Here is a 7,760-nt window from a genome sequence, read left to right as displayed (position 1 = left end):
TTAGTGACAAGGGTGTGCACGGGGAAAGCTGCTCTATGCAGTAACCATTCTTTAGAAGACACAACGTTCAGCCAAGACCTTTCACTGACATTAAACTACTCAAGAAAATGTTACAAGAGAAGTAGAACAGAGGGCAGTTGCATAACTGGAGTGGGGCAACAGGGGCGACTGCCCGAGGCACTGAGGTGGATGGGTGAGGGGGGGTTAAAAGAAAAAAAAAAATGGGGGGGCTTTTACCACAACCACGATTATGATAGCAATGGCCACTAGAAGTGGCAGCTGCCCCAGGTGTCTGGCCACATTCTTACACAGCTGCAGGGGAACCCGATAAGAACAGCCCATCTAATGTGCAAGGTCATATGCTTGTCAGGTCTCCAAAACCTGGATACCCAGGGGACCAGGCATAACAAGAAGCCCAGTCAGGCCTGCTGATGCACCCTTCACTCTGAATTCATCTGCTCTGGCAGCTTTCACTCAGCCTCACACTTCCAGGTTTTGCAGTCTGAAGCCTGGGGAGCCCCCCGCTCAAACACAACACAAAACTTATGGAAAGAGAACTTCATGCCAGCAGCCAAATCCAGCTCTCAGGATACACCTACTTAACAAACCCTGTTCAGCTAACCTCGGCTTTTAACTGCTGCTGGCTGAAGCTGTGCTAACTTAATAGCCACAAGACTGACCTGAAGCCAGCAGACTATTTGAAGCCCTCTCAAACCCACCCCGTGCCTTCAGGCATAACAAAGCAGCCTTGTTCAACAGCTCCCCATCACCATGCTTCCTCCACACCAGAGGATGGTCGAACCTGTTCCAAAGCAGTACAACAAAAGGCCATTCAGGCTGTGTTGGGGCACAACAAGGAGGGGAGCTCAGCCACTAATTCACTCCGTATGGGGCTGGGACTCCTGGTCAGCTGACGAGCCAATGCTTCTCAAAAGTCTTTTGGACTAGGAGCTGAGATTGACAGCAATCCAGAGGGAGGCTCCAACACTGTCCCAGTCCAGTGGTTTACAACCTTTGGTTCATGGACCCCTGGGGGTCCATAGACTATATGTAAGGGGTCCATGAAAGATTATTATAATCAAGCAAAAGTATAACCAAGCAAAATAATACCTGCACTTACAGTTCAAAGGAGTCTGCACCTCCATTCAACGTTTCCAAAGGGGCCTGGCAAATGAAAAAATGTTGAAAGCCACTGTCCTAGTCCATCACTCTCCAGCAGAGGAAGTCTCTGGGTAACTGTTGTCCCAGATAACTGCGCGCACACACAAGGATCAACCTACACATGCTATAGGTAACTCTTTCTGTGACTGCAACCACCACTTGAGTCCATCTGGTCCATTCAGGTATTACCCAGGGATTGCTCACCCAGAAGCCTATCCACACATCAAGGGACCCTTCAGTGCTACAGCAGAGTCCCTAACAGTGGATTGTGCCGTGTGCTTCAGAAGACTGGGCCTTCAGCCTGAGCTGGAAACGTCCTATTCCATCTCAGGACACAAGTCCATCTTGCAGGGCTAGGACTTACCATACAAAGGGGTCAGACTGAAAGCAGTGCAAGGTCAACAGCAGCTGCCTTAGGTCCCGTAAAACACTTGCCTTGCTGGATGCTTGGGCCAGCAGCACTCCCAGGAAGCAGTCTGTAGTCTGCCACAGCTGTGCAGAAGCAGAACCACCTGCCTTTGTAACGTGCCACAGAGCAGCGAGTATATGGCCTTGGGTGCTGACATCAAGTATTTAAGTCCCTTGCTGGTCTGAAGTCATTAGCACTTCACATATTTAAAATGCTGCACATGATTTAGTGCTAGATCAGGATGCTTTAGTATAGCACATGCTGCCCAAGCCACTAGACTCTGGGAACCCAGAGCATCCCCAAGCCAAGTCTACATCTATTGCAAAAACACAAGTCTGCATGCAAGTGGCAAGTGTCTGACTCCCTGCCTCCATGTCCCTCTTCGGAGAGCCAAGTGCCTGCAGGCTCCAGTACAGGAACTACTTATACTGTCCACTCTCCTTCTGGGCCCAATACCAACTGAAGTTGGGACTAGCTAGTGCCTCACCACCCACAGCCCCAGGAAGCTGCCTCTCCTTTACTGTAAAAGCTACCTTTTACAAGGATGCAACGGAGGGCTGTGAAGATGGATGTTATACTATAGGGCAGCAACCTGGACTCCTACAAATGCAATGTGCCCTATCAAAGGCACCTGGATACTCTTCCTTCAGAGAAGTAGCATATCCCTTCCTGCACAAGCCTTGACTGCATGGAGATAGATACCTCAGAGGCAAAGACAACAACAGATGAGATCCAATCTGCCTGACCTGGCATCTGGTCAGTCACAATTAATCTGTCCACAATGCTGGTTGCCTTAGAACTGGTCATCACTGACTCAGTCTCCGCACCTATTGTTGTTATAATGAAGGCCAGAGAACTCCACATCTGGCTGTCTCCACCAACTCCCTACATACCCAGGACAGGGTTATAGCTCAGAGATGGGATTTTTCTAACTTCCTCCCCTCCAAAAGGGCACTGGAATAGGTGCTGCCATGCACTGCCCTAGCACAACCCAATTTTTAGCTGCTCCCACAGAAGGCAGGTGGGGACTAGGAAACCTACAGCAGGAGCACAAACTCCCTTTAAGAGGGAGCACCTCATGCCTCTGATTATGGCCAGTGAAGCACCAGTACCGAAGGAAGTGTCCCCAGACAGCTTAAAGGTTGCAGGGGTAGACGTGAAGTGTAGGAAACCAAGAACTCCCAAGTAAAACCCTGCTGCCACCACCTCAAAAACAGAAATCCCATGAGAGTGTCCCCAACTCTTCTCCTGGAACAAGTGATTACATGGTTCTGGCCTAATCAGTTCTTCAGCATCTGTGATCCACATAAGACAGGGTGGTGGGTCAAGTGAGCAAGGTCTTCAGAGATGCTAGGGCTCCAGCAGTGGGGGGGACAGCAAAGACTAAGGAAATAACACTTGCTGGAAGAAGTGGCACAGAAAAGCCTGCCCGTGTGGAAAAAGGAAACGTGGGCAGGAATGCCATCAGCTGAGAATGACTGGCTCTGGAGTTTCTAGAGCTCTATGTCTCTTCTCAGCAGGAAAACTGATGAACAAGTTACTTGGAGCACAAACTCTACAGCCCAGAAGTGGCAGCAACAAACCTCCCCTTCTCCAAGTAACGTATGCATATTGCAGGGTTACAGGAGGGGACAGGGATTGAAGTACAGACTATAGATCAGAAATGAACTGCTCAGGGAAGTAACAAAGCTTCACGGTGCTCGATCTGGCAGAGCATTCCCAATTCACCTCCACTCCAGCTAGCGCAACAAACAAGTGAACCATCCTACAGAGATGCCCTCAAGTCAGCCAGGGAGGTCACTGCAGAAGCACCTAAAGGAACAGCTGTTTCATTCTGGTGGATGCCCATACTGGAAGATGTTCGTCCCAGCAGCTTCTAGCACTCTAGAAGCTCTATCTGTGTCTACTACAGCACCAAGCACGTGGATTAAGACCGTTAAACAGAGCACACCCTAAGCAGGGCTGGGAAGGATTTAAGGGAAAAAAAAAATTAAACTCCATCCCTAGTATAGCCATATCCCGTCACAGAAGCATTGCTAGTCAAGGCTGTCATCACTGCTTACAAAAAGGCTGAGCCCCTGATCTTATGCCTCTAGGGCATACAAAGGCATGAAAACAGCTATTTTAGACATGGGGACACTGAGGCACAGGGGAATCAACAGAACAGGCCATAACAAGTCCCAGGGAGTCTGTGATTCCCATCCAAACTCAACTCTTAGTTCCTGCCCAACCACTGACCCACACCACCTGACCTTTTAGAGAACTTTGCACTTGCATTCAAGGTTCTAAAAATACACTTGCACCAATGTGTAAACAACCTTAAGAGACATCCTGGCTCACTCAACTGAATCTGGGCTAGGCCCAGCTGTTGTGCTGGCCTGGTATCAGCCCCATATCAGCAGAAACCGTGCTGTGGAGTGAACAAATGGATGGGTAAGGCTCATCTCCAAGGCCACAAGTTAAAGAGTGCCAATCACAGGTAACTGCATAGACAGATGTGCCTCAACTCGAGGAAATTGCTATAATTTCCACTCCCTGCCCCATGAGGTCACAGCTCAGATCCTGCATGGCTCACTTGCTTTTTCTGGGTGTTGCTCCAAAAACAACGCTGGCAGCAAACAAGTAGCTAAAGATCTGGTTTGGCAACTAACTGGGGCAGGTGGTGCACATTCCGGAGTTCCACCACACACCAGGCACTGCAGACCCCGCTGTCTCTGGGACAGGTGAGGCCTTGCAGGGATCACAGCTCTCAGCTCCCACTGGAGCATGGAATCTGTGGCTCTGCTACAAGAGGCTCTCACCCACTCTATGCAAAAAGTATCTAGCCCTGAGCCTCTAGGCAAATTGCCAAGACAGCCCCTAGGCTGGGCAAAGCTTGGGCTGCCCTTCAATTGTGGACCATGAAGTAGCCCCACTTTCACCTATCACATCAGATTAGCTGCAGGATGCGAGATGGGTGGGGAGGAGGCAGGGAGCTGCTCTGTAGAATCCTTCCAACCACTTCTGCTGTGACTGGAAACAAGCTGTCCACTCCCCAATTACTACAGCCCTGCTGGATCACCAAAATAACCACTAGCTTTTATAGGAGCTACAGATGTTCTCGACAGTCTGTGGCTCCCCTTTTAGGAAGGAGGCATCCAGGGGAGCCAAACAACAGGACAGTTTCCCCAATCACATTGTAGCCAAACACGCAGTGCTTAGACTAAAATAGGCTTCAAGGTAACCAGGAGCTGACATCATTGGAAAGAAGAGGAACAAACAGGCCTTGAAATTATTTACAGCTTTCACAGAAGCTCCCTCCATTCCCTACTTTTTCCCCCCACGGTTATATCTCTACTCTTAAAACCTCCATGAGGTTGCTCCAGCATCTCTCCTTGGCACACACTCCCTGCTTCTTTCAGTCTCACTCCCTGCTGGCAAGAGCACCTTCTCCTATATGGCCCCTGCCATCTCGGGACACATGCAGCCATCCAAGCAGGAGTCTCAGCTCCAGGGAAAAGGAGGCAGTAGGCAGAAATCCAGAGCAACTGAAGCAGCAGCACCAATAAGCCAAGTGAGGGCTAACTCCAGACCCCCTCATGGCTTTCCTCAGCACTTCCAGCACATCCAGTTTTCATGGACACTGCACAGGGATTCTATTCACTGCCAACAGGCACTTGATCAGGGAGGGCACTTCAGTATTAGACAAGAACTCCCTACAGAAAGGCCTCCATTAGAGAGAGCTGCACCTCAGCTTTGCTCAACAGAATCAACTGTGGGTTAAAACACAGGTCTAGGGGTCACATGACCTGGGGTCTATTTCTGGAACTGTGAATTACTCTAAATCAAAAACAGGGTCAGTTAACATAGCTAGAAACAAGAACACTACCTGGCCAGGGTATTGTGCAGTTTAATCCACTAATGCTTGGGGGGGCAGGGGGAGACATCACAATGCTGTGAGCTCCTGAGATGTTTAAACCTAAGCACAAAGAGGAAGGATTTAGGTCCCTGGGCAATTTCAGCATTGCTCTAGTTAGAAATCCAATTAAGATGCGGTTGCCATTGCCTACTATTTCTACTCCCAATTCCAGGCAGCCACTGTATTTTACCATAATGCCACCTATCCCCAGCCAGCCACTCAGAGTCTGTTTCTGGATGCTTTTTATTAAAGTCCATTACAGACGGCAATCTGATGGTGGGATACAAGCAACCGAGTTATGGATTCCTGGAGGTTCATATGCATCACAGAACTACAAGCCTGTACACTGACAGACCTCATTCCTAGTACTGCAGCCTTGTCAGGAGTGGCTGTGGCATTACCCTGATGCATGAGACAAAGCGCTTGGAGACCTGGGTTCTACTTCCAGATTCACTCATTTCAGTCTGTGACCTCAGGCAACTCACTTCCACGCTCTAGTTCTCCAGTCCCTGTTGTACTGTTTTTAAAATTTCTGGATTTCTTAAACCGATGCTTGAGGTTGGTGACAAGTATGTCTGAAGGCCTTTTTCAAGATACAGGCTTCATTTTTTCATGCTTTTCTGCTGCAACAGTAGGGGTCAGATACTTCATTTTACAACGAGAAGCCGAGATGCTCATACAGGTGTCTGGGCCTAGCTTCTGAGATTAAACCATGAAATATCACAGGTTTCCAAATGCTGCCTAAACAATGCATGCGATTCCACCTGCACCATAAGGGTGGGGAAGCTTAAGTTATGTTTGTGAAATGCTTACCAAACAGGTGAAACATGTTATGGAAGGGCAAAGGTTTTGGGTTTCTCCCCGCCCCCCGCCTTTTTGTAAAGCTATTTCAGGTATGACAGAAGTGAGATACTAACTCCCTCCAGAAACAGCCAGGTATCAAAAGTGCACCATCAATGAGATAGAGGGATCCATTCTATCCTTTTAAGGCATGCAAAGCAGCAAGTTCTGCACACCCAAAAGCAGCAACCCATACCAAGGACATACTACTTTCCATGGGGTTAAAAAGGGAAAGGGATAGAGTAGCTGTTAGGAAATCACTGCCAACAAGGGGAGGGGGAGGGACTGACAGTGGAGATGCATCCAACCATCCAAGTGGGAATCTCAGCCCTAGGAAGGATAGAGAAGCTGGCATCCACCCTGACCACTGTTTTCCTAACACAAAAGTAGCGGCATTGGTAAGGCAAGTAGGAACTCAGTTCAGGTGCCATTTCTTCTCTTTCCTTCCCCACTCCCCCGTGGACACTGGTGCTAGGATGGGGCACAGGGACCTGTCCGGGAAGGCTCCTGTGACATGGACCTGCACCCTCGCTTCGCTTGGAGGGGCTGCAGCATCACACAGCTGCCACTCAGAAACTATTTGCACTAAGGACAGGCCTGGTCCAAGGGGCCTGCAGTGCTGTAGTATCTCTGAGGCAACATGTTGACTAGGCAGCATCTCCAATACAGACCACAATCACAAGCCCATGATCATGGAAACTGGCAACAGAAACCCCCTCTTGCATCATTTCAAGCATCCTAGTTCCCCCACAGGCAGCCCAATCCCCAACTCTACAGCAAATTTCCCACCAATTAGTGCTGGTTTTAAATATCCAAACAGCTGGCTCTGGACTTCCACATGGGCCCCTAGCCAAGCAAAATGCTTTCAGCACTTCCAGCCCCTTCCCCAGCCTCCTGCTTCTAGCTCTTCCCCGCCAGCTCCCGGGTTTCTTTCCAGGTGCTCGGAACAAAGCAGTAATTGAACTGCGGGCGGCGAGCACCCGGGGCTGTCCCGGCCCGGCCCGGCCCGGCCCGTGACAGACGCCTGCCCAGACGGGGGGCAGCTGGGAGCGCAGACGCTGGCACCGTCCCCGGAGAAGCCCCGCGCCGCAGCTCGGAGGATCTCTGCTTCCGCCAACGCACTTTCATTCGCTGACCGACTTCCCCTCGCTGGGCCACGGCTGCCAGCACCAGCCACTTGGCAGCGGGGCCGCGGCCATTCCCGGGCCGAGGGGCCGCGCGCCCCGCTCCGCTTCCCGGCGGACTCCGCTCCCGCGGCCCGCTCCGCCCCGCCCAATCCAGCCCAGCACGCACCGGCCCTCGGCGCCGCGGCTGCCCACGAAGAAGCCGAACTTGTCGACGCGCCGCTCCTCGCCGCCGCCGCCGTTGACCTCGGAGTCGGAGCCCAGCGAACTGAGCTCGTCCGCGGCCTCGGCCGCCAGGCTCTCGCGGGCCCCGGGCGAGCCCGGCTCG

The 7,760-nt window shown here is 51.1% G+C and overlaps 1 protein-coding gene across 1 annotated transcript in view; it reads right to left on the bottom strand.

Moving 5' to 3' along the window:
• The window catches only part of TBC1D10A (TBC1 domain family member 10A), a 34,598-nt gene extending 26,844 nt beyond the window's left edge, over positions 1 to 7,754 (bottom strand). Inside the window, exon 1 of the mRNA XM_019539274.1 lies at positions 7,602 to 7,754. The gene's annotated coding sequence lies outside the window, so the exon portion shown is untranslated. The remainder of the gene's footprint in view (positions 1 to 7,601) is intronic.
• Positions 7,755 to 7,760: the final 6 nt, after the last annotated feature.

This window comes from Crocodylus porosus, unplaced genomic scaffold (assembly GCF_001723895.1).
Source record: "Crocodylus porosus isolate Cpor-Errol unplaced genomic scaffold, CroPor_comp1, whole genome shotgun sequence".
In the NCBI taxonomy this organism is placed as follows: domain Eukaryota; kingdom Metazoa; phylum Chordata; order Crocodylia; family Crocodylidae; genus Crocodylus; species Crocodylus porosus.
This window is presented reverse-complemented; position numbering and strand designations above follow the sequence as displayed.